This window comes from Pseudopipra pipra, chromosome 2 (genome assembly GCF_036250125.1).
Source record: "Pseudopipra pipra isolate bDixPip1 chromosome 2, bDixPip1.hap1, whole genome shotgun sequence".
NCBI classification, from domain to species: Eukaryota; Metazoa; Chordata; class Aves; order Passeriformes; family Pipridae; genus Pseudopipra; species Pseudopipra pipra.
In genome coordinates this window covers 82,585,606-82,612,489 of record NC_087550.1, presented here as the reverse complement: position 1 = coordinate 82,612,489, position 26,884 = coordinate 82,585,606, and the positions used below count along the sequence as shown (strand labels likewise).

At 36.4% G+C, this 26,884-nt stretch overlaps 1 protein-coding gene across 15 annotated transcripts in view; it reads left to right on the top strand.

The window, feature by feature from the left end:
• Positions 1 to 26,884, top strand: part of EFNB2 (ephrin B2) — a 141,501-nt gene that overhangs the window by 67,537 nt on the left and 47,080 nt on the right. For 9 of the 15 annotated variants that reach the window (XR_010428440.1, XR_010428441.1, XR_010428447.1 and 6 more), the window contains 2 exons: positions 7,001 to 7,101; positions 11,084 to 11,213. The gene's annotated coding sequence lies outside the window, so the exon portion shown is untranslated. The remainder of the gene's footprint in view (positions 1 to 7,000; positions 7,102 to 11,083; positions 11,214 to 26,884) is intronic. The other 6 variants (XR_010428449.1, XR_010428445.1, XR_010428448.1 and 3 more) reach the window with 1 other exon arrangement.

The following is a 26,884-nucleotide window of genomic DNA, read 5'->3' as shown; positions in this document are numbered from 1 at the left end:
TTTGGTAAAGGTAAGACTTCAGTAGGAAATATCAGAAACCCACTTCTCACAGTATCTGTTGATAGCCAGATCTCCACTCTGAAGTGTTGCAGAGATATAGAGATGAGAAAGATCAGCAGCCTCAGCTCCTGTTGGAGCACCCCACAGGCCAGAGCTGGAGAGGTTCACACGAGTAGTGAGGTCCTTTTGTTGCCTGAGACACAAACTAGTTCTTGCTCCAAGAGCCACATGTGATATGGAGACATGGAGAACTCTTGATTTTTTTGAAATGAGGCATACGAAAAAAATACTGCAGAAATCATGAAGATCTGTGTCAATTGAAGCACATCTTTTCCAGTGCAAGCTCCAACAGGAATAATTAAAACCTATTGTGGGTTTTTTCCCGTCTGAAACCAATGCAGAAGGGCTGCACTAAGTTAAGGAGTAAAGGGCCTTGTGTATACTGTGTTATACATGTATATACTGTGAAGAAAAGTGCTTCCTTATTCCTATTTCAGGGGGCTATACCTAAAGTGAAACCATATAAATACACAACAAAGAAACCTGGAAGAACAAAAATCCAGTTTCCTCAAGTGGGAGCAGTGACTCTCCTCTTCTGCTACACACTGTCACAAAAAACAGCAGCCTCTTGAAGATGGGCAGAGTTTTATGGATATAAAGGGGCAATCAAGGGCAAACAAAAGCATAATTATTTACAGCTCTCTCCACATAGTTTTTATTATTCTTTTCCTCTCATTTTCCTTTTAGTGAGAGGTACTATACAGTCCCTTAGATTTTAATGTGAAACTTTTGTGCACATATTAAATCTTGTGATTGCTACTTGCCCAACACTATTGGGTAATGATTTAGATGATGACTATCTGCATATTCCGTACTCTAAAATTATAATAAAAACTCTGAATATTACATTTTGCTGTAATTCTCCCGTCTCTGAGTAAATATATATTGAAATGAGGTAGAGTTCAAAAACATTACATTGGCCTGTGCTGAAATCAGGATGTTAGGGCATCTGTCAGAAACAACCTCATGGCTAATATTTTCACAGTAAAGTTTCTCTTTCTTTATATATAGAGTGAGAAAATGATTCTCATATATGATTTCCCCTTGTCTCAACTACAGGCTTTTCCTGAGGAAAGGCAGTTGGCTCCAATTTTGACCCTTTGTCCCCCCTCTTTGTTTTTTTTGGCTACTGGTACAGCAAAAATTATTATTTTTTAAATTAGAGCCAATTACATTACTGGCTACATATGTCTGACAGATCATCAAAATTTAATTGCCACAAAAATTGCTTTCAAAAAATCAAAGTTGCCTACATAGTCCACAAGATAAAGACTCACTCTGACTCTGCAAGCCTATTTGATAACAACAAGTTACAAAATAGGGAAAATCCAAGGAAACTAGAGGTGATAATTGCTTAGTATTGGTGCACCAGCACCAGTGTTCTTGTAAATCCTCCCTCAGATTAAAACAGGAATGTCAGCTCTAAAGATCTTACAGTTTAATAGGAATATAATTTATTTATGATTTGTTTTTTCCAGAACCAATGCTTACATACAAAACTAAGCTATATAAACCTATGAAAATATAGAACACGTAAAAAAAGCTTAACATCTCTCTGTGCAAGAGAACTATGCGCTATGAAGAATATTTGTTACGCCAGTTTATTAAAAAGTGCTTTATACATTTGACAATGTCTTTGAATGAAGAGAATTATTAGATAGCTTAATGTAAATATTTCCAACTTCTTCTATCAACATTATCAGAATTAGAACAGTATCATGGGAACTGGCTATTATTATGAAATAATGTTAATGATAAACATGAAATTATTTAGTCATAAGATCATTTTCCAGCTTTTCAACTGATAAAATAAATGAGCCTGGAAAGTAGATGAAACAAGCAAATAATATCAATATTCCCTCCCTGCCTCACATATGTAAAGAATTAAAAGTCCATGATTAAAAATACATTCAAAAATACCTACATAAGTCTTGTTTTAACACAAACCTGACAAGAGTCAACTCATCATTTTACAGATAAATTGCTTTTGTTGTTATTTCACTCTTGCAAAACAAAGATTAGAGCTTGATTGTAGAGGAATTCTGACACCTGTGAAGCCCATTTTGGTTTTTTTTTAGCTAAAATAGGTCATAGCTTCAGCCTTAAACTTTGCGGGTGGGGATTATGTTCTTTATAGCTATAACCTGCCTTGACACAATTGGTCTTTGATGTGTTGGATGGACACTAATAGAAAGAAGGAGAAATGCCATTCAAAACAAGAGGAAACTATGTTATTGCCATACATGAGCCTGTTTAGGGCTGGATCCAACATCCTCTGAGCTTAGTGACTAAGTTTCTTCTGATGCCAGTGGAGCAGGAAACATAAGGGGAATAAACATAACAATTACTTTTGCTTGCTTTCACACAGAATACTACTCCTAACAGGGAGTGAAATTAGAGAAAATTGTGTAGACAAAAAATCATCTATAAAGTAAACTATAGCGGCTGAAAATAGTTTAACCCTCTTAGGACATTTTGTGACTAATTTTAGCTCAGGTAAAGAAAATAAAGCTTGTGAATTACAGGTTGCAGACTATATGAATCAGTAGCAAGAAGTAGTAGATCTTCAGATTCTGGACTGCTTTTGGAAGGAGCAGGGGTGTACTTCTTAATTTAGGTGTTCCTGCTGCCTCTGAATCTCCAATACAAGAGAGTCTGTGTGTGAACTCCTGCATGAGTGCATGTATGCGTGTATGTGTGTGTGCATCCAGGAATGTGAGGGAGCAAAATGGATGAGTAATTCCCATCAGACTGGTAGGAAAATCTGGAGTATGGGAAGTTAATTGAAATAAATGGCATATGGCTTGATCTTGTAAGACTGAAATCCCAGACTTATATGCTCTATAGGGAATTGAAGACTGTTTATGACTGTCTCAGATCATTTCAGCTCAGGAAACAAGAAAACTAAATGCTTTCTAGAACTGGAAATCCATACCACAAAAATCATCTAGGCAAGTGTTTGTACCTCTATTTTAATTAGATATGTCTCTCTCTGTGAGGAAAAACAAGGCACGTGAGCAGGCAAGGTGCTGACACATATGCCAATAGGTTCCTCTAGTTTGGATGGTCAGGTACACTCTTTATAGAGTGTACAATGGAGAGTGATAGTTGTCTAGTCAGGAGTTGGTAGCCACTTGAGATTAGTGATCACATCACACCTGCCCCACAGGCCAGAACAGCCCTTATTAGCTGCTGGGAACATCAATACTTTCTTCGGTGATGTCCTTTGCTGATGAGATACAGGACTCACTCACGGTCCTTTCTGCAGCAGAAGGGGATGCTCAACAGTGAAGAACTATTAATCACACCTTCCTATATCTAAGCCTAAAGAAACCCTGCTTTTCCAACAAAATTTCAGTTTAATGCAATTTTTTAACCTAACTAAAGTGACTTCAGACCCTATAGAAATGTAGAGTCAAAGTGAAAGAAAGAGATTGTTGAGGGATTTTCTACTTTGAAACTGACCTCACTGAAAGAAGTATTGTTGTAATTCCAGCTAATAGACATGGACACTTTTTTTCTTCCTTTTTTTTTTTCTTTCCTGTAAACAGATCTCCCAGAAAATTTTCCTGTATTACCAAACGGTGAACATAATTCAGGAGAGAAAAGCTATGAATGTCTTGCCTTTGTTTTAAAAAAACCCAACAAACATATATATATATATTCAATAATATATCTGAGTTTGCAGCTGGATTTCACAAACAGTTTAAATTTTATGTCAGCTTTAGAATTTCAGCCATAAAATCAAATTATTTTGCTTACCTGGTTCAATTAGTTTACAGAGACAATCTATGTTTCCAATAAAACTTCTGTGGTAGATAACTATAGGAAAGATAGAGCCGGTTGAGAAGTACCGATTTTTTGTAAAATAAAGTACTGGGTTTTTTTAGTCTTTAGTTGAAAGCCAAAATACTATATTGTTCTGTTTTCAGAAGTCATAAATATGAATGTTAGTTTATAAAAAGGAAAACTCCTTCTAGAAGTGCATGATCAATTTTCATATGTTTAGTGAAAAAGTGAGTAATTTTAGAGAATTTCTTTTTTTTTTTTTCACATGACAGCCTTAAGAAAAGGACAAAAGAGCCATAAAAGGAACTGAACAATAAAGTTTTTAGTTTTCATACCATTTTATCTGATAATAGGATCACTATTGTTTGAATTTGTGATTTGTACGATCATCTCTGAACTTTCCATATCAAAAAATTGTCTTTAGAGGTGCAGATGTTAGCAAGGTTAGTATGTCTGATGAACTTACTTTTAAAATCTCCTATAGAGGCAGAATGTCTACAGCATATTATGTGCAGTAGAGCATCACAAGTGATTAATATACAGACAGAACTTCCAGAGAAAGGCACTTCTTGTTGAGTAGCTGTACTAACAAAAGAGATTCAAATTACAGAAGCCATCAAACGTACTTGGGTAAAAAAGTAGATCGCCATCTGTGCTTTGGCAAAAATTTAGGTTTAGGATATCTGTGCTTTGGCAAAAATTTAGGTTTAGGGTATAGCAGTCTATGACTGCATACAATGAAAGGAGTTTACAGCTTCTTCTGAAATATCCAGCTTTACCTATTGTGAAACCTAGGAAAAAACTGTATGAAACTGATTAGTGTAAGTCCTTCTGATCCCTAAAAAAAAATCCTTGTGTTGTGCTTTGTAGCTATTGAGCCTATTATAATATGTATAGTCCAATCCATCTATTCAGTGATATGTACTTAAGATTACCTCAAAGTTATATTAATTAACAAATGTTGTGAGGATTGAGAAGCAAGAACTTTTTTCTAATGAATAGGACTTTTGTTCTCAGATTGTTGTTGTGCTCTTGATAAAACAGTCTTTTAAAAATTGCTGATAGTTCAGCCTCAGTGGAGTTATATTTTATTGATTTTTTTTTTAATATTTATTGTTAAAAGTTATAACATGCTATTATGCTTTTGTTCTGAAGAATGTTGTGGTCAAAAATAATTTTTCTTTGTCAGAAAGTATAATTTAATGTTTCCAGCTTGTCTATTGTATTTGTGAACATTCACGTAAATTACATGCTGGTTGGATGGATGTAAACTATTGTGACGAAAAATTAGCTTGTAGACAAGGCAAAAAACCTGTATACAATATCCTGAATAATTCCCTCTCATTCACACAGCACTGGTTGCTGTTGTATCTTCTTCTCCATCTAATTTAGGAATAACTCCATGGAATTAGATCAAGTGTATCTGATTGTCTACTAGATCCAGATGAGAGAAAAAGCTCAAGAGAACAAAAACTTTAGTAAAGATGCACATTTTGAGGATAATTGTCTAAAGCACCAAATATTTGACTAGAACAATAAAGTGTTCAGTAAGATCAGCTTGCCTTCCATTATTCATTTTATTCATTCCATTGTTCCCTGTTCATTTCAGATTGACCCATTGATATATGCAATATATCAATCATTTAATAAACCTGATTCAGGAAGTTATTTGCAATTTTGCATCTCATGAAAGTTTGACATCAGATTTCATGGTCTTATCATATTTTACAACGTGTTCCCTGGTTGCTGTAGCAACGTTGTTGCTATGGATTACACAATGGGAGTCAGTAGGGTCAGCAAAGATCAGAGCCCCGCCATTCTTCATTCAAAGTCAATTGTCCCTGAAAAATGTGACTTACTTCAATATTTAAGGCCTGGGTAGTGATATTAAACCAGAATGATACTTCTGTTTAAAACCTATAATTAACCTTGTCTTCAACTCTAGGTCACACATTAATAGCAATTTCATAAAGTGGACATTCCTCTGTCTTACATTCTCGAAAGCCTAGACAGGTTTTAAATAATATGTCTCTTGGAAAAATACATGGGTAATCGTTGCAATTTATTTTATGTCATTATCTAAGCCCTTGAGACCTCACATTCCCAGCTCCTCTCCCTGAGGTAATTGCATACATCTTGGGAATGTGTGAAATGATGTTAATATTCAGTGCACCATGCCTCTTCAGAGCATCTGCCTACAATGGCACACTGTCTAGATGTTTCTCTGCAGAAACTGTTTTTGAGTAATATGAAGCAGTTCTCCCAATGTCCCAGGATATTTAATGATTCCCTGGATCCCAACAAAGTTCTTAACAGTTTCAGTTGTAGAGATATCCTCTGCAGTTTGGTGATGCAAGTGACACCAACTGATGCATTCTGTCAATATTTTTTTCTTTCCTCAAATTAGAATCAGCAGTACCATTTCTATCTGTAAGTTATTCTTCTGTCTAATGCCTGTTTAATAATATTTATACCCACAGAATATTCTGGGAGAAAAAATTGCTTACAGAGAGACTGTTTGAGATTCAAAGCTTTAGGATGCAATGACTGAACTCTACACTCTTGTATCTTGTATTGTCATTACCTTGTACAAACTGTGTTCCAAAAAGTACCATCACTCAAGGCCAAGGTAATGAACAATCAAGTTTCAGGTGCTTAAAAGCATTAGAATTGAGTTTATTTCCTGTAAAATTTAACTTGAAAAATACTATGAGTGACCTAATTTCCTGCTTGTTTCATAGTATCAGTTGTAACTACATACAATACAACAAATTCTTGAAAGGCAGAATAAATTTTCTTTTCACAGTATTTTATTTTGTCGCTCTTTGATTAGAGTCTTCAATACTATTATACACTCCCATCTCTTAAAGATAAATCAATTAATAACATTTCTTTCTAAAGTAGTTAATTACTTTGCAAACTAATTTTGTAAATTAGCCTTGAACAGCCCCACAGAACCTCACGGTACATCCATTTAACAGAGAAGGCAGCTGATGCATAACACAGATGCAATTTTTTTAAAAGAGTAATCAAACACATATTCTGCACAAGAAAAGTAGTACTTTCACACCTTTGTTTGATCAAGCTTGTTTTCCCAAAACTCCACCTAATCCAGTCTTCAAAAGGAAATCTATTCTCCTTTTCTCTGTAGATCCTTAGCAGTTAACTGAATATCGATGACTTGCTGCAACCCCCCCAAAAAAGAGCACAGACCAATCAGGATTCATCTCACCCATCATCTGTGCAGATGTGGTAAGTTTGCTGTCTAAAATTTCTCTAGCACAATGGAGAGAGGTATGTCATTCATTCTGTACTGACAAGGTGTTTAGGATTGATAGGTTTTGGAAGGGGACTCACAGTCCTATTGCCCACCTGTACTCAAAAGTGGTTTGTAGTTTGCTGAGGAAGTAAATTTTATTCAACATATGTTCCTGCTGTAATCTAATCTCCATAGGCTGAAGTCTTGCTACAAGTTTCAGAGGAGATCTCCTTTTGACCACATGTTCTCCTTTCTCCCTAGCATTTACCTTACCTGATTATTTTAGGTATCTTATATGTTAGCTCGTGAGTATTCTTATTACAGCAATATCTTTTTATTATGGCTGAAAAGTCAAGACTTGCTTTCCTCTGAAAAAGTAGTGGTGTTATGTGATAGTCAATTCTGCAAACCTAAACAGAGGTGTGGCTTCTGTGAGGACTGTAGGGCTATTCAAGCAATATTTGCCCATGATGAGTTAAAGAAAGCATACTATTTGTTACTCTGTTGACATTAGCTATGCAGATGAAATATGAAAAACAGTCACTTTCTCCAGGTACCATTTTTTCTCTAATTCAATTTAAAAGGGATATCAGTGGCGTGACATGCTCAATTCAGAAATCCTATGAAAAATATAACTGATGCTGAAAAAATGAAATGATTCAACACTTGTTTCATTATTAGAAACATCAATTTCTAAACAGCCAATTACTTTTTTGGGTAATTCATACTCAGAAACTCAAATGTAATTTTGAAAAATGTAAATTATTTCAACATCACACAGTGAAATGAAAGTTGATATAACTGAGGGACTTGTTAATGTCATAACATCACACAAACCAATGCATATGGGAAAACAAATTGTTACACATTTTCTTTGACTCTCAACTTGGATCCAAACTTCAGTCATATGACAATTCATCTTTTCCAATTAGCAACACTATTTGGAACGACTTTCCTTTTTTTTTATGTAATCATTTTTAATGAACCTTGTGATCAAATACACTTCATTATCTTTCATGAAGAACTGAGACAGACAAGCTGATTATTTAAAACAGTTAAAACTGCTTTACATTAATTTAGCTTTGATGGAGGAAAAAAATGCGAAGAAAGGAAAATAGAAATATTTACTTTATCAAATTATTAAAGACCTTTACAAGTATGTTCAAGCCAAATTAGTTTTTGGACCACAGGTAGCAGAATATAAATAATAATTTTTATCTTCAGTTTTTAAAATGTTAATATAATGCTATTTTTTTAATATTTAAATAAAATACTTTTTTTTCTTTTCTATCTATTTTCTCGTAATATCCAAACAAGAAACCCTTTGGAAATGTATAGAGAAAATCACAAGTCAAAGCAAAATGTATCTTTCTTTTTCAGTGAACACTTTGGTTTGGTTTTCTTAGCACTGTAGCAGTCAACTAGTGTAATTACTGATCTTTCTGTCTGGTGAATGTCACCTGTAAATCCAAATTAAAATAAACCATTTAATTAGATTTTAAATACATTTCTGCTAAAAGGGTGAAATTACCATTTCTTACTACCTAAATCATGCTATAATCAGTTTAACCTCTTTTGCACCTTTGTGGTTCCTTCAGAGGAATATTTTGCAAGTAGACCAAATCACTTCAAAATAAGAAGGCATAGAAGAATTTAGCTCTATGAAGAGTGTGTTATAAATAGGATTCAATTTCTTCTCTCTGTCTCTCTCTTTTTTTTCCCCTCTCTTCTCATTTTCCCCATGTCTTTTGTAATTATCTCAGTTTAATTAGAAATAATATAAAATCGTTAGAAATAAAACTTTCCTTTCATCACACAGGTCACTTAATAGTGTCCTCCCTCTTTCTGTGTCAAGGGAAGCTGAATGGTATTTCCTGAATGACATTTCAATAGAAACCTACAAATACAGTTTAACAATGAGATCAAGGGATACTGTATGGATGAGGCAGATTCTTTTTATTTTTTGAAGGTGTGAAGAGTCCCACTTATTACACACCTACATACTTATGCACAGTTTTTTCCTCACAGTCTGTGCCTCGCTCTTCCATCCTTCCCTCACTTCTGTACCAAGGGGGTTCACAGCCCATGCAGGCACCAAGAAAGTATGCTGTTTATTCCCCCTGTAAACAAAGTGTGGGTCTCGTCCTCTGCCAGCTCACTGTTGAGTGAGATAAGCAGACCTCCTATTGCTGAATTATGATCTTTCTTTCAGGCATATGCCCCCAGGATCTATAGCAATCCCTCTAACAGCTTGAAAAATGGAAGCATTTTCAAAGACAAGCTTGCTGGTACTGAGACTGACAGACTATGAAACGTTGTTGTTATTCACACTCTGAGAAAAGATCATTCATTGGCTTTCAGCTCGTCTTTTCATCCGATTGTTTCCCAAGCAGTTATTTAAGTGATGATAACATTTTTTTAATTGCAGGTTTAATTACAGGAAAAGTCAATTATCTCATATGTACAGCATTTTACATAATGAAGGAGCCAATTTTAAAACAACAACAACAGCAACTAAATTACGGCTCAAATATTTAGCTCTTGAAATTTCCTAGTGTGATTTTTTTCAAGTAATCTTTGTTTGGTAGGGCTATTAGAAATGGTTTATTATATTTAAGATGTTCAGAAGTTGCTAGTAAAAGTATCAGCAATTTTCAGAAAAAATTTTAATTATTTCTTAATAAATTTACTAATCTCTGCTGCTGGATCAAATCTTCCACTAGTGTAAGTCAAGTCAGCTGTAGTGAGGGCTGTGAAGGCCCCTTTATATAAAAGGGACATTTGGCCAATTTTGTTAGGCATATGTCTCAGGTTGGGTTAAATTTGTGAACAATATGTAGGAGCCCTGAAATATCTGTTCAAACCAAAGTCACATTGACCTCCTCACTTTAAAAATACAGTGCTTTACTAGAAGTTTTTTCCCAAATACAGGTTGACCCCAAATTTTGTGCAATACTGGACCATAAATATATTCCGTTACAGCATTTGATGTTGGTCTCAGAGGGAAAATCCCAGTGATTTTTCAAAATTTTTTCCAGATCACTGCTACAATAGCTGTCTGTTTTTCAATACAGTAAATATTTATAAGGAAAACTGCCTGTTCAAAATAATATAGCAGCTGTCTGCTCCAACATCCCCCTAGTGATTCCCTCCATTACTGTACTGCTGTTGCAGTCAATCATTCAAAGTCTCATTCACACAGCCAGATATGGAGAAACATCTTGAGTTAAAAGAAGATCCAATCCTAAGAGAAAAGGAAGAAAGAATGATCTCCAAAGAAGTTTAATGCTAACAGTATAGAAAAATGCCTTTAGAAGCATTATTGGCACATATGTTGATTGTGTTGGTGGGAATACTGGGACAGATTGAGCAAATGTGTTTAATGTGCATCTACACAAACAGCAATATGAAGAAGCCTTGTTCTCTCATGCAAACACAAAAATCCAAGTACAGTTTTGATGGTGGCAATTCTTGATTACATCAGACCATGGTGGGTCTGATGTTCAGCTGTGACTATTACCACTGCCCAAGGCTGCTGTGGTGGGTATGCTTCTCTTTCCTACCATGGTCTGTCATAAACTATGTGAAAAGCTGGCAAAGTCTACACATATGACACTGGCCATAGAACAATGCCTATGAAGTGACCTCGCTAATTGACTCAGATGTCATTGCCTTTTGCAAGTTCAGCCTCTGGAGCAGCCAAAAGCACCACAGAGCAGACCAGAACTGCCATGCTTGGGCATGACTGAACAGACCTTCAGTGGGATATAGAGTGTTTTGTGAGATCACTGGTGGAAGGTCCTAATGTGCTTTGCATCCTCATGGGGAAGCTCTCAGTACCCTTTCAAGGACGTGTGTGTATAGTGGTGCTAAGAGAAGGCGAGGTGGAACATTAGTTTTTGTTAAATTAGGGTTCAGAGTTTCAGATTTAATAGCAGTCTTCGAGTGTAATAATTTTCCTCTTCTTTCATAAAGAGACACATGTGCTGTGTTTAACCTGAAGTGCTAAAGACCCAAGATATGGAGTATCTCCCAGTGCTTCTGATTTCTGAACACAGCTATTTAGAAGACTGGGTGCATTTCAAGTCTTGTCACTGGAATGTAGGTGATGTACTTCACTGCCCATTCATGCATCTGTTTAACACCAGGCTTTCTTAATACCCTTTAGGCTTCTTATTCTATTGGCTTCCTAGGCAACATGAAAAATGAAAGCGAGATGGAGTCTGAAAGGTCTGAGCATGCTCCATTATGAAGACTGAAAGCAAATATTCTTCATTTTTTACATAGTTCTCTTCACAGGGCAGATATGCAGCTATCAGCCATGGATTAAGAAACACGTATAATAACTGTTACTTGGGTTTTTTTCTCTCTCTCTCAAGAATTAATGTAGTTAATATTATGGGCCAAGAATTGTATATATTCTGTGGCTTTTTTTTTTTATATTGAAAGTTGGTTACTCTTCACTTTTGATTAAAGAATTTAAACCACTGATTTTTTACCACTGCTTTCATTCTATTGGCATTGACCATGAACATAATGTAGGGCTCTTATCTTAATCTATATGATATTCAGAGGCGTAAGTAAGGTGTTAAGTATGCCACTGATGTATTGTATGAATCTTGTGTTGATTTTGAGACCTGAACAGAGATTACACTAGTCATAGTCATTACGGCAGCCACAGAAATGAGATTTTAGATTACCTTTCTAACTGTTGTTTGGTTACCATGTTTCATGGAGTTGAAATAGTTTATATGTCTAGGTAAGAAGGATGTAATTTTTGCCTACTAGAGATTTCAGGGCATAATGGATATCCTCTTCTGAGTTTTTTTTAATTAGTTTAGAACTTCTAATAATCTCTTTAAGTTATTTCAGTGAAGAAATGAGCCCAGAAGAAAAGACTGGTCCTTTAGCTTATTTACACCATATATATTTGGACAAAATGCCAAAAATGCCTTAAAGTATAACATTCTTTCCTTCAGAGCATGTCTGAAACTCTCTGCAGCAACTTTTGATTGCCTTGATAGTTCTTCCAGAGCTGACAGTAAAACATGGAAAATATAGCAAAATAGAAAGAATATAATTACAACTGTAACTAAATTAGCTATTTTTTTCTAAATGCCATCTCTGAAAACAATTAGTATCTCTATGATTATATGTGTGTGTGGTAATCCATTGCCTGTGGAAATTCTCACAACGATTTGTCTCCATATTCTAATAATTCTGCACTAAGAAGTATGTATAGTACACAGTATTGTCTTTCCTTGGACTTAAGAAGTTAAGTGTAAAGAATTTTACAAATCATTCAAAAGCTTCTCCTGATCCATTGAACTTAAAATAGATTAGTCTCAAGGGAAAGTCAACTTTCCAGACACTGCAATTACAGTGAATGATAGCAAACCAGAGACATCTGTTTAATGGAAACCTACAGACCAGTATAGCTAACTGTATAATTCACTTTTTATTCCTCCTTGCACCAGGAATTCTGTGCTGCTGATCTACTCAATGCCAACATCTCTGCCCAGACTGAAAGTAAAAAAAAAAAAGATAAAAAGAGTAATAAGAGACTTGACATGTGAGAAAATGTAAAGTTACAGGTGATTGAAATTATTTTGTCATTCACCAGAGAGACTAGCAAAAGAACACTGGGAAGAGAATTTTATTCTGTTTCTGGAGGTACTCATCCAGATATTAATAAAACTGCTATGCAGTGCCTTGAGGACTCAACAACGTAACTTTCACAGGGCAACTTGCTAAAAAGAATAATTATATACAAAGCATGTATTCCTCTATACAGCCTTTTAAGCAATGGGATTAGCTCTTCTAAGCACAAAAAATGCTCCAAATAGAAGCAATTTCAGGGGATAAACATAATATTAAGAATTCTAAACTCCACTTATGCAATGACTAAAGCTCTGCAGCCACTTTATTTTGTGCTATACTCCCTTCAGTTATCAGAAAGAAGCATGGTTTGGGTCCTAAGTCTAAAGGAGCATGACCGCTACTTGGAAGAGATGTTAAAATAGGCCAGAAACCACTTACAGTGTAGACAACAGTGCTGGTTCAGTGAGCCATAGCCTTTGTTAAGGAAACTTCCCTCTCTGACCATCCAGGAGCCACCATGGCAGTCATGCTCGCACCACCTGAGCTGGGACCAAGGCCCCTTCACAGATACACACCCCACACACAGTCAGACTAGGTTTCCTTACCAGGTTTCCCATAGCAGAGAATCAGGTATCCAAATCCTTAAAACAATTTAATCTGGGTGCAATAACTAAATAACAAAATAACAGCTTGACCTGGTATCTCCAAGGAGGGACCCCGAACAAAGGGACCCTTGGCCTTTTAGACCCCCACAGTCTACGGACAGGAAAGTCTAGAGGTCGTCAACAGTCTAGAAGTCATTGGCTCCTGCTATGTCTCTGAGTATCTGATCCCCTGGATGGGCCACGGATCCCAGTGCCCTTTGTTAGGCAAAGGGTCAGAAGTTCACAGCCCCTTGCCTCGAGCTGAGGCTCCTGCTCCCCCAGAGCTCAACCTGCAACTGGCACTGCAGCTGCACACCGAGCTACCTGCACTGAATGTATTCTTTAACAGCCTGTCCTTTCACTTGGTGTTGGTATAGGGGAACTCATTTGTGTTATGTTTTAGTTGAGCTGCAGCATAGCACTAATGAATCATAGAATCATAGAATATCCTGATTTGGAAGGGACGGACAAGTATCATTGAAATCCAACTCCTGGCCCTGTCCAGGACAGCCTCAGGAATCACACTGTGTGCCTGGCAGTATTACCCAAATGCTTCTTGAGTTCTGGCAGGCTTGGTTCTGTGACCACTTCCCTGGGGAGCTTGTTCCAGTACCCAACTACTCTCTGGGTGGAGAATATTATTCTAATATCCAACCTAAACCTCCTCTGACACAACTTCAGGCCTTTCCCTCAGGTCCTGTCACTGGTCACCACAGATAAGAGATCAGTGCCTGCCCCTTCACCTACCTTCATGAGGAAGTTGTAGAAAATGACATGAAAAAGGGAGAATGAAGGAGGTGTTTTCTAGGAGAATTTCCCAAATGGGAGGGAGATTCTGAAAGCAAAAAGCTACTGTCTCACTGCAAAATACTGCTGTTGGAGAAGCTCAGTCTATAGGGGGTGGATGTAATGTGGAAAGGTCCTGAGAGTGGTAACATTATACAGGTGTCAAAACTAGACTTCTGTTCCTTAGATGATCACAGGATGGACACAGAGGAATCTTGTTACCCGTTTTCCATTTCTGGCATCTGGAATAGCTTGGTCAAAGTCTAATTCAGATTGCTGAAATATGCTGAGAAAGACATCACAGCTGTATTTGGCTTAACACAGTGTTTTCAAATGGACATAGAAAATGGCATCACTGAACAGTTTCAAACATGGCTCATCTTTGGGCCTTCTGTGTAGTGTTAGTCTAATTTTATGTTATGATGTTTTTTGCTTTCTTTACCTGCCTGTAGGGACGGTGCAGAATTTAGCACCATCTGAAGATTCAACAGTAGCAGCTGATGGATAACTCAAAAAAACTCACTGCTGAGGTTCACTTCATTTGTTAGAGGAGTGTATCCTGAAAAGATCTGAAGCAACTGGAAATTTATAAAATAAATAATAAAAGAATGGTGGGTAATTTTTTGCAGCTACATCTCACAAGAAAAACTGTATAACCCAGTAATTGTCCATTGGCAAACTCTTGAACAATGGAATACAAATGCTCACCTGTAGCTGCTGCTAGTACATAATTTTTTTTTATGTCAGTGGCTGCTCATAAACCCTCATCATGATTTAGCCTACTCTCTCTCTTATGCAGTAGACCTTTCCCACTGAATCCTTAAAATACCTTTTTAAAAATACAAAGATACGCAATTTGCTGGGAAGTATTAGGAACTCTCCATATTAATATACAGTCCAGTGAATTTCTATCCACAAAAAATTAGGAAATGAAAAGCATATTTGCAAGCATACCAGTCACTTGTTGACTTCTGCAGAGACTCATGACTTTTCATGGCCACCATGCATACCAAAAACTACGATCACCAGCCATATCTTCGCTGCTCGAGGTGCTCACCTTTTCTCAGTTTATTTCTGGACTACTTCTTCTCAAAACAAGGCACTAATGTGAACTCAGGCAGCAAAGAAAGGGAATCTGAAACAATGCTCCTGAACTTGCCTGTTGATTTTCAGGGCTTGCGATACTACTAAGTTTTTGAGCTTAATGTACTGCCTTAATTTTTAGGATTTTGAGCAAGATGTTTGTAGTCAGGAAGAAACCTAGTTATCATCAATCCTCTGCAGCCCTCAAAATCAAGTTGGGGTGATTTGACTGCCCAGAGTCAACACAGGGGTTTTGGTGCTAGGAGGGTTGTGTGTTACAGGCCCTGGGATACCTCCTTAAATTCACCAGTGATTTTAGATCTTTCAGAAACTGAGCTAGTTCACTGTGTTTAAATTTAGATATTTAAGTTGTATGTGTAAGAGGCTGATGTTTGAACCACAACTGAACTGTCTATTTTCTCTTCCTTAAAATAATTTTAAATAATATCTTTAAATTATCCATTATCACTGTGCCCCCTAAAGTATGTATTTAATAGCAAATTTGTAATGCTACATAACAGTCTATTCTATAACTTATATCTAACACATTTCCTTTTTTCCTCAGAGCCTCTAAATATGGTTTCTAAATCTTCTGAACCTATTTTCTTCCCTGACCTATATCTTATCAATCTTTGATCCATAACAATTTCTCACACCTCTGTGGCTTGATCAGAATCTGTCTAGATGAGGCAGTAGCATTGCTTCAAAGCTCTTTAATCACTGTATTGAATTAATGCAATTACATGGCTGATGCATTAGAAATCTCACCTTGGGTCTCCACATTTGCAGCTCATTTGGAGTCCTCTGTAGCCTTTCTTTTCCCCCATCCTGGAGGCAGGATTTCCAGCCTCCACAGGCTTATCTGTTAATACTACTAAACAGAACAGTACATAGAGAGATGTTTGCAGTAGAAAGAAGGTGGAAGAAGAATAAATAGCACACTAGCAAATAAAATAAGTGTTGCTTTATTTCCTTAACTCAGTGGACTCACTACATGTATAATTGAAATGGGTTTTGTATTCAAGAAGGAACTTCCACTGTTTCAATACCATACTCTCAAGGTTTGAAATCCAAATGCTTAGTTATACAGGTAAATTCCATAAAGTAATTGTTCCTTGCAATAATGAAACACTGAGACCCTTGCATTTCAAAGGGAAAAGGCTCCAAGGGAGTTTGAGTTAACTCACAGAGAAATATTCACAAGAATAAAATTTAATATAAAGCTACAAAGAAATAAATTCCTTTTATAAGCAAAGTGGATTCTGATAAGGGTCAGGTATGTTTTTTTCAGTATTCCTTCTGGCTGCAGGATGTGGTACTACTTTTCAGCATATTCTCAACAGGGTTGTGTCAATATAGCCTTAATGATATCAATGGAATAATAATAACAATTTATATTATCTGAGGATCTTTCTCTTCATATTTAATGTTTAACCTATTCAATTTTGTCTTTGTAAAAATTTGTAGTGGTTACTATTCCCAAAGAGAGTTTCACAATCCATGCTTGCTTTTGCCTATTTTAAAACAAAATGCATGAAATGCTGGCAGATATCTCTATAGAAAATAATATTTCAACCCTGTCACTTGTAGACCAGTACTGACAAATGGATTGACAAGGTCTAATTAGAAATGCAGCGCTGATGCAAACCAAATGCAGAATGATATGGGCACTCTATCAATGGGGGTTTAGCTGATGTCCTGTTGTAAAGCCGACTGCCTGCTGATTCCCAAACTTCATCAGAACTATTTTTTTCAGAAGTTGTTTATTCTAAATTTAATTCTGTATAGTTAGGTAAAACTCAGATTAAAGTTACTACTGCTATAATACTTGGTTATGGTTTAGTTTGAATGAAAAATGTATTTTCACTTAATGACATCAGTAATAAATATAACAACTTAACTTTGGGGTTTTTTTCTGTGGACTTTGGTAAGGATGACCTTTCAGTATTATGAGGGGATTTAATTAGGGACATTTCAGAGAGATTCAATGAGTATTTTTTAAATATATGATATTTACAATTAGATATTTACAATATGATGTTTACAATTAGAAACTGTTCCTTTTCTGGTTCCAACTGTTTCACCTAAGATCTGAGAAGGAGGATTTAGGAAACCATGGAAAGCTGTGAGAAAGATGAAAAGACACATGGTTGCTGGATAATGAAGAGCACTCCAATCAGAATATTGACAGGATGTAAATGGAGCATGAGGGAACTGAGGTTGGTGGAGGATGTAGGAGTAGAAGAGGTCGCAGCAAATGGAGACATCCACAGGGTCAGAGATGCAGAAGGAGGTGTGTGTGTGCAGTGGTTAGGGAGATGGGGAACTGAGGTAATAGGAAGAAAAAAGAAATTAAAAAATATTAATTTCCCCCTGTATTCTTACTATATCCTGTATAGACTTAACTCCCACACTCAAAAAAGTCCTTTCACATGGCTATCATCCACAGTACATGAGCTCTGTTTGAGTCAGGCTTGTATAAACTATGCTGGGGTTTAACCTTTCTACAGCAGACATCATGATTAGCCCAGTTTAAACCAGTGTTCATTAAAACAAATCATAAGAAGAAACTGCTGCCAATAGGGAGTTAATGTTTAAAAGTATGCTTCAGTGGAGTCCAGCCAACAAAATACCCTTTTCCACAAAAAAATCATCACCTTTTGAAAACCCAAAAGCTAGGGAGTCTGGTAATGAATAGTTCAAGAGATGTAGCCAGTTCACAACTGAAATTTAATCCTTCCTTACTCTTTGCCACCCTACTCAGCATATGCCCACTCATCCCAGCTTAAATGGTCCCAGAGTAAGGCTTGCAAAAAATGTATGCAAAGGTCAGAATAGCAAATTGCAATGAAAGGTCCACTGTGGGAATCAAGTATGACAGGTGATCAGTGTTAAGGAAACAAAGAATGTACTGTAAAGGCATTGCTCTCTCTCCCTGCCCCAAATGGCCTTGAAATGCTCTAGCTCAATAAGAAAATCTAATAATGTTCTGCCTTATTAATAAACACACCATTTTTATATTGCAATAGATTTCATTAGGACAGCAGATTTGGCTTTCTCAATGTTAGTACAGGCTGCATATCAAATTGTTCCATATTTTTTGCCCATCCTGCAACGAAAAGCAATGTTCAGCCTATTATAATATGGGCAAGAGGATGACTGAATTATTTATTCATATTTCACATGTAGGTAAAGGGACCTTTTCCAAATCTGTTCTCTTTTTAGGGAGAATCTTCCCAAACCCCTAAGACTGAACATGTTTTATGTTGTTCTCTGGACAGCAATCAGACAAATCAGACCAGACTTTTTTTTTTTTTTAAGTAAAAAGCAAATGCCTCTGGCCAGCAGTAATTGCATTTGCAGCTCTGAAGTTGCCTCTGGGTCTGTCATGTATCTAACTAACTATCCTTTTTTTCAGTGAATCACAGGGTTTCTTTGTTTTCAGCTAGTTACAAATGTCTTGTGCAATGCCTGTCGTGGAAAGCTATGAAAAATACTTCATACATCGTGAATAAAGATGGCAATTTTAAAGCTCATACAGCCAGGTGCAGACTGCCCACTTTATGCACCTCATTTAGGAAATGCAATCCATTTTTCTATTAATTGTTGCCAGGTGACTCTTTGTTTAGTCTGTACAGTCAATGGAGAGAAGGAGACACCTCATTTACACATCTTGACTTGCTCTTAATGGTGGGCTACTCAAACCAGCTAGTTTTGGAGGTTATACTTAAATTTTGGATTCTTTTCTTGAAGTCATACATCACAGTGTTACAGAAAACCCTTCCTATTTGGGTCCCAGTTCAAATTTTAAATACACAAGGAGACAGGATTCTGTGGTGATCCTGGCTGAAACCTCCTGAGAATTTGTCCCATCCTGCTATAGAAGAGATTGTTCTTTTCAGAAAATAGAGAAAATCAAGTAATCTCATTGTGCTTGTATGGCTCTTGTTGGGGCACTACAAAAATTAGTGATAGCTGCCCCAGATTTTGTTTTCACAATTTAGATTCCAAAAAGGAGAGGCAGAAGTGATTCCACATTCTAGTAAACATTCTTTTTCCAGAGGTGTGTTACTCATCCTCATGGCTGTGGCCATCCCTTTCAAACAAAGCAAAGTAACAAAGCAACCTCATAGCACTGAATAACAGCACAAAGCTGCTTTTTTAAAAAAAATAAATTAATTCACAAATAATGAATATCTGGAAAACTCTGAGGGTCTGGATTTTCTCAAAATTTTCAGTCTTTTAGGTATATAAACCCATTCATTAAACAGTATCCACACAGTATCAACCAGTAGCACGTCATTGTCTTTTATGTGGAAAGTGATTTACAGTAATTACATATAGTTGTCAGGATAAAGAAAATTTAAGACTGTTGATATGAATTTAACCCATTTTCTTATTTAATAAAAAAGTCATCTCTGTTGAGTAGAATACAGTCTTCAACACAAACAAACAGTTTTCGTTTTGTATAAAAAAGATACTTAATTATAAACCACACCAATTCTTAGAATTCAAGATAGAGCATTTGTCAACTGCTTGATATAAATGACAGATGTTTATATGTAATAGAGCAGTGGAACAAATTTTGTTAAGAAGGGTATGAGCCAGATGTTCACAATATTGGCTTTTTGAGAAGAAAACATCTTTTTATATTGTCTATGACTCATGAGCCAAAAGAAAATGTGTTTATCACAGGAACTCACATTTGAGACCTTATCCTTTCAGCAGCAACATAAAAATGATAAAGCATTGGGCGTAAGAAAGTATCAGAACAGCACTTACATTTTATAAATACTTGTAGGACCATGCTATGAAATTTTTTACACTTCCTTTATCTGCATTATATCAGATTTAAATCTAAGCTCAAAGGGTTTAAAAGCATTACGACTTGTAACATCTGATCAATTATTTTTAATCAATCATAATGAAATCTGGAGAATTTTGAGGAGTAAATATGACACGGTCCTTTGTTTTTTCTTCAGCTTTATTATTACGTACAGAACAATTGAAGCATTTTAAATTGCCTATGTTTCTCTAAGTGATATCTGCTTGCTAGGCAGAGAAAGGGTTAAAAGACTTCATTTTCCTTAGTCCTTGTGGTACTTCTGGCAAAATTTCCTCCTCTGTTAATCGAAATGTGAATGGTAATCCAGAAGCTGCAGATTTTACCCCAATTAACACTCAAAGTAACTTGAAAACAACAACCAAGACCACTTTAATTTCCACTTGCAGAATGTTGGATTTAATCCCCTGTTTTAGAAATTGAATTGGGGCCATAGAATAGGGAGAGGGTCCCTTGTTAAAATAGATTAATTCTTTGAAAATATGCAAGAGGTGGATGGAATGGAAGAGAGTCCCCTTTGATAAACATTGAGCATTCAGTTCCTCATTAGTCTGCTAGGGTTATGCATTTTAAGAGTCAAATGAATGTTGTATTGAGTATGTAGGGACACTTATTAGCAGATGTCCACGACAACCTCAAGACAGCATATTAGGCGAAGACCAGCAGTGTATCTAAAATCTTTCACAAAATTGTCTGCATTTTGCAATCTGTTCACAATATTTTTTATATCTTTTCTAACCCCATTATGTACCTTGTTCTTATGGTCACATTCCACACCAAAAAAAGGATTCTACAACCTCTGAGACCACTTCTTTTGGCAAAAATGGTTACATGAAAGCTGAATTTGTCTTCCAACACACTTGACATAAACGGAGAACATTTTTGTGTCCACTTAGGGAAGGTTTCATGGGTACATAAAGGAATCTTAATCCCAAATTAAGAGAAATTCATACTTTTTGATTCTTGTGTACAAATGTTTAATATGATAGATTAAAAAAAAAAAGGATCATGTTAATTGCAATATTATCTTTTTTATATATATAACTTAGTACCTCCTTCCTAGGATATGAGTATTTTAGTAATTTGATGCTACCCTGTAATGCTTAAGGAAAATCAGTGATGTAGATGCGAAGAGAGAGTGCAGGTCTCTTACAACGTCCTTTTCAATCTGCAGGAAACAAAAGTGAATTATCAGTGATGGTGATAGCCCATATGATGAAAAACAATAAAAGAACAAGTTATAGCTCAACACTGTTCATTCAAGTATTTAAGGTCCTTCTGAATGTATAAGAAATGGAAAGAACATATGACTTTCTCAGATCACTTTCACTGCATGAGGCATTGGCATCGCACTTCACTGGAGTGCAAAAATGCCAGCAAAGCTATAAGTCAGGTATTTGTAGTTTATTTTATTAGTACTATGCAGAACCGCAAAATAGATAAAGCAGTTTTATGGCTTACATCTGGTTGAATAATAAAACATATGGCTCTGGAGTAAAGCATGTGCAGCTGTAATTTACTGTAAATATCCAACTCAAGATAGCTATGGAGATAAAAAACTTATGGCGTGCACTCAGGGTTTATCCCACTATCCATCACTGCTTGAATATTTATGATACTCCGACATTTGTGGTTTATGTGTTAATTAACCATGTTTTAGGAGTTTTCTTCAGGGCATTTTGTTCTATGTACAACAGATATGAGTTCACAAGGAGTGGACACTACTGCACTAGTGTTTTGCTCCTAATATATTGATTTAGCATGTCCTTCATTACAGAGTGATCATAATAATGGAATTACTATTGATATTATAGGATATTTTCCAATGTAGACTACAATGTGAATGTCTTTCTAATGCTTTATTTAAAAAAAAAGTCTTTCCTTAATCATATTTTCTATGAACACATGGGCAAGAAGTTTCTTCTCTTGTTTGTATTCTTTTGGGTAGTTCTGATGATAACAGGATATTAAATAAATCAGTTATTGTTGCTTTTGGGGCCATACAACTAAAAGTGAAATTCTAGGGTTTTTTTTTTAATTTTACTTTCACAAATCAAGAACCTTTTTGGACCCTTTTATACAGTACTATGGGATTGGACTGATAGTGTTTTTTCTCAGAGTTTGTATTGACTGTTCTCTAATAATTTCATTGGTTAGATGCAGTGTGTCTGCATTATTCCATCACAAAATCACACAGAATCACAGAATATGCTGAGTTGGAAGGGACCAACAAGGATCACCGAGCCCAAATCCTGGCCCTGCACAGGACCATCCCTAAGAGTCACCCTATGTGCCCTATGTTCTCTATGTGCCTGAGAACATTGTCCAAACACTTCTTGAACTCTGTCAGGATTGGTGCTGTGACCAATTCCCTGGGGAGCCTGTTCCAGTGCCCAACTACCCTTTGGGAGAAGAACCTTATTCTAATATCCAACCTAAACCTTCCTTGACACAAATTCAGGCTATTTCCTCAGGTCCTGTCACTGGTAACCATAGAGAGGAGATCAGTGCCTGCCCGTCCTCTTGTGGTCATGAGGAAGTTGACCTCAGCTGCCCCTCCTATGGCTTCATCATCTAGCCAGATTGCAATATCAAAACCTAGTTCTGAATTTGACATCTTGGATTCAGAATTTGTTTCTATGACTTTGGACAGGGACCTATGTCACAATCCAAATTAGAGAGGACTTTATTCCTAGTTTGAATCTGAATTTGTCTAAAGAGGATTACACACCAGTAATATTACATTCATTATGTCTGTATTGCACGGAAATATGGCATTAGATTTTGAAGTTTGTGTCGACACTGATCAGCATTGATGCTAAAATCTAGCCTGAACCTCAGTTTGTGCTGAACCCATTATCCTCTCCCAAGGGCCTCTGTCAGACCTTTGCCAAGCACATAAACCTCCTTTCCAATCATTGAAGGATCTTTCTAAAGGATTTCTCTCATCCCCTGCAGGCATGTGTCATACCTGAGAATAAAGAAATGCCATAGGCACACAGATGGACCTATTTTCTAGATGGACCTATTTTTCTGCTCTTTCGTCTATAGGAAATTATTTTCCTCATTTTCCATACCCTTGTGGGAGAGATGCCATTGCATTGAATGTTGACTTGAGTTTGACAATTTTCACCTTTCTGGACAGTAGAGATCTTCTCAAGGTTTTCTTATTGCAAAAGATTTTTGTTTGGGAATACAGTTCTGCTTATGGAAATTAAACTGCAGATCCATTAGTGAAGTGCAAGTGTCAGAAGGAATGTCACTGACTGAAGTAGTGAAACTAATTGCAAGAGAAGTCTGGAACAACTGAAAGATGAAACCTTGTATTTATCCAAAGAAGATTCCTGCAGGCTCAATGAAGCAGGAATGTAAATATCATCTCTAAGTTTTTCTGGAAAAAGGTTCATGGGCATGTGATTGCTCTTGCAGAGAATTAAAAAAAAAAAAGGAGAGAAATTTGAAGTCTCTGCGAGACCTGGAGACGCTCAGGTCTGTTGTCGCAACTTATTTTTCCTTTCCTGTTCTGATAAATGTTTGGCCCAAGACGTTAGTCCGATCAAAACCAGTGTGGCTTTGATCCATAAGGGATAATTCATTATATAGTGCTGTCTTTTGGAGCTGTCTTTGAAAAGCAGTTGCAGTTTTGAGGCAATGCAAAATGCAGTACGGATCCTATAAGTCAGGCGAAGGGTAATAAGTAATGCATACTTCAGTAGGAATCTCATATATAGGCAGTTAGCAGGGACTAACTGCCTTCCTGTTTTGAAGGACATTTAATGATACTGTCTATAAAGTCTAATCAGTTTGTGTACTAGTTATTTCATGTATCAGTTCTTCTGTTACTCTAGGGGGTTTGCAACACCCTATGTTTTAGATGGGCTCTGGTCTAGCCAAGGATATTGCTCAGGGGTAGCTCCAGTGAGTTACAAGTTATGTAAGAAATGTTTGGTGTAACTTTAGATTCTCTTATGGAGTGATGTATTATTCTGGGCTAGCCATGGGGCTGACGTTGTTGCTATGCAGGGTTTTTGTCGTTTCTGAGTTTCTTAGTCCTGGTGCAAATATTTTTGTCTTTCAAAAGAGATGGTTTCTAATTCTATGAGATGTCAGAGAAGTGACGGGCAGATTTCAGAGTGGATGCCGTTGTACTACTACTACAATTTTTCTTCAACAGCTGGGGGGAGCAAGAGAGCCGGATTCTCCACCTGGCCCCATACTGGAATTCCTCACTCCAATCATTTGCTATAAAGGAAAATAAGGAAATCAAGAGGATGAAAATTAGTCAAACAAAGAAGAAGGACTTTAAAAAAATCACTGCGAGGCTTATATTAAAGCAATTTACAAGAAAATAAGATCAAAACCAAAGCAAATTGCACACAACCTACGAACCCAGAAAAGCAACAATTACACAAGAGACTGCACATAAGACTATGCCCTATCAATAACTCTTCTTACTCAGCTATGTACTCAGTTAGTAATTATGACAAAGTCATGGGCAGAAAACAGATTGATCAATGCAGAATCTCTTGGAAAAAAACCCATAAACCCAAACCAAAACAATAAAAAAAGCTCTTATCAATAAAATGTCTGCCAAGCTACAGAAAGAAATGAAATGCAAATTTAACAAATTAACTAGGTGATTAACACACAGTGGGATCACTTTAGGCATTTTGCTTTGCTTCTTGACAGAATGAAATCCTACTGAGAATTATTGCTGCTTCAATATTTCCACAGTGGTATCGTAAAAAGAATTCAGTGACATTATAGAATCTGCAGCTCCATACTTTTAAAGCTGTAGTTTGAAACAAATTCATGTTTTAAACATTAAGGCACTTTAATACTACTTGTTATATACCTTAAAGGGCAGAAGAAAAAAAAAAACAGTCTTCTGGAGCTGACTGTGAGCTTGAATTTGACATCACTTTCATTCTGTTTTCTTTGAAAGCTGTCTTTGAGCCAGTGTTAGGCTCAACCTCTTTAGAATGATAAAAGCCTCCCATCAGTATTAGTGGGTGAGTAGGTTGGGATGCTAAAACATAAATGAAGGGTATATAACCAATGCATATACAGAATCCAGATTAAAACCAAAACATCCCTTTTTGATGCATGCAATTGTGCCCAGTGTTAAGTAATCCCACCCTTGGTTCCTTTAATTTGTGAGATGAAGGGAAGTCTTCAGTGTGTATCCTGTATTTTAGGAAACAGAAGTTCATCTCCTTCCTCTGTGAATGCAGAACTTTAAAAAGGGCTTAACAGCAAGCCATATTTAAATTGATGTCACCTATGCCATTTAATCACATATAGGCTCAATAATTAAAAGCAATATTTGAAAATAATTTTCAAATAAAAAAGAACAGTGGATTTTATTAATAATAGATTCTTGCTGTCTTTTTTCTTATTTCAGTGAGATATATGTTTATGTCCTAAAAATTTTTGCATGTGAATGTAAGAAAAACATAATGCTTACTCAAGCCAGTGGGAAATGATGGCTTAGACATTTCTGTGGCTTGTGTCAGGATTGTGAAACATCTTTAGTGCCACTTCACAGGAGACTTCATTTCTTTTTTCAGATTTTCCCTATATAACGTCCAATTATTAGGTTTTATGTGAGTGAAGCAATTTTCACTCTGAATGCATACTAAAGAGAACACATGTTCTAATTTTATGGACCTGTAGCACTGAATCTTTACTAAAAGAGAATAAAATACTTATGAAAGGTTGTTACAGAGAGTGCACAGAAAAAGCAGATTGGGTCTTATTGCCAATTCATTTGAGCAGTTACATTCCTCCTCCCATGTATCAATACACATGAATTTTCACTCATCATAGTTCCATTAAAAATTGCTGCTACACTGATGATCAGTATAGAGCTTTAACACAGACGGAAAGGCGAGTGAAGACCACACTCCCAGCCGTGGTGAAATATTGAAGGATGTGATGGCTAGAGAGGGGGTTCTTATACACGAATCTGAGAAAGGCTGCTGCTAGCATAGGCATAATTCAGCACAAAGCTGTGACATCCATGCACTGTACTAGCTGGTGCTGAAAATTTTGGCTTCTTCTGCTGGAGTAAATTAAACATGTCTGGGACTGTTCTCTGGCCAGCTGACAGGGAACAGCTAATGCCAATGCTATTAAACTCTTCTTTCTCTCTTGCTAGGAATTGTCTCTGCCCAATACTAACTCCTGAGCCATGCCCAAGAGTTGCTTAGGAGGGAACTAATTGGGACAGGCTAAAAACATGTCACAGGCTGCTGTGATGCCAGCACTTAACAGAATTCATTGATGATTATCGGTGCCTAGATATGTCTCTGTGTATGTCTTTTGGAACAATTGATTTTATTAGTGGGAACATAGCCTAAACAGTGAACACAAGAATTGGGCGCTGTCTTGATTTTTAACTTTGAGTTTATTAGGTGAAAATCTCTTTTGTTTGTTTCTTATCTGTGAAATGAACAAAAGCTCTTCTGTACTTCACAGGCTAGCAGGAGAGTAAACATAGTAAAGACTAGGCATGGTATGATAGTGAGGCCTCTGATTTCTGTAATTAGAATAACTACATCCCTTCCTGTCCCATGCTGTTTGTTCCATTCCAGAAGATGAAAGGAATGAAACAGAGTAAAATAGGATAATAGGCTGCCAGCTCGGAGAATTCCTTTGCCATCTGGGGAAATGTGACAATTTTTCAGCTCTCTACCAGATTATGGTTACTGTTTTGGTTCAATATGTGCAATATAGAAAAACAAACCCTGCCTTTCCCCCATACTGAAAAGTCAACATTTTATTAATCCTAAAATTCTTTTAATATAATTTGTAAAG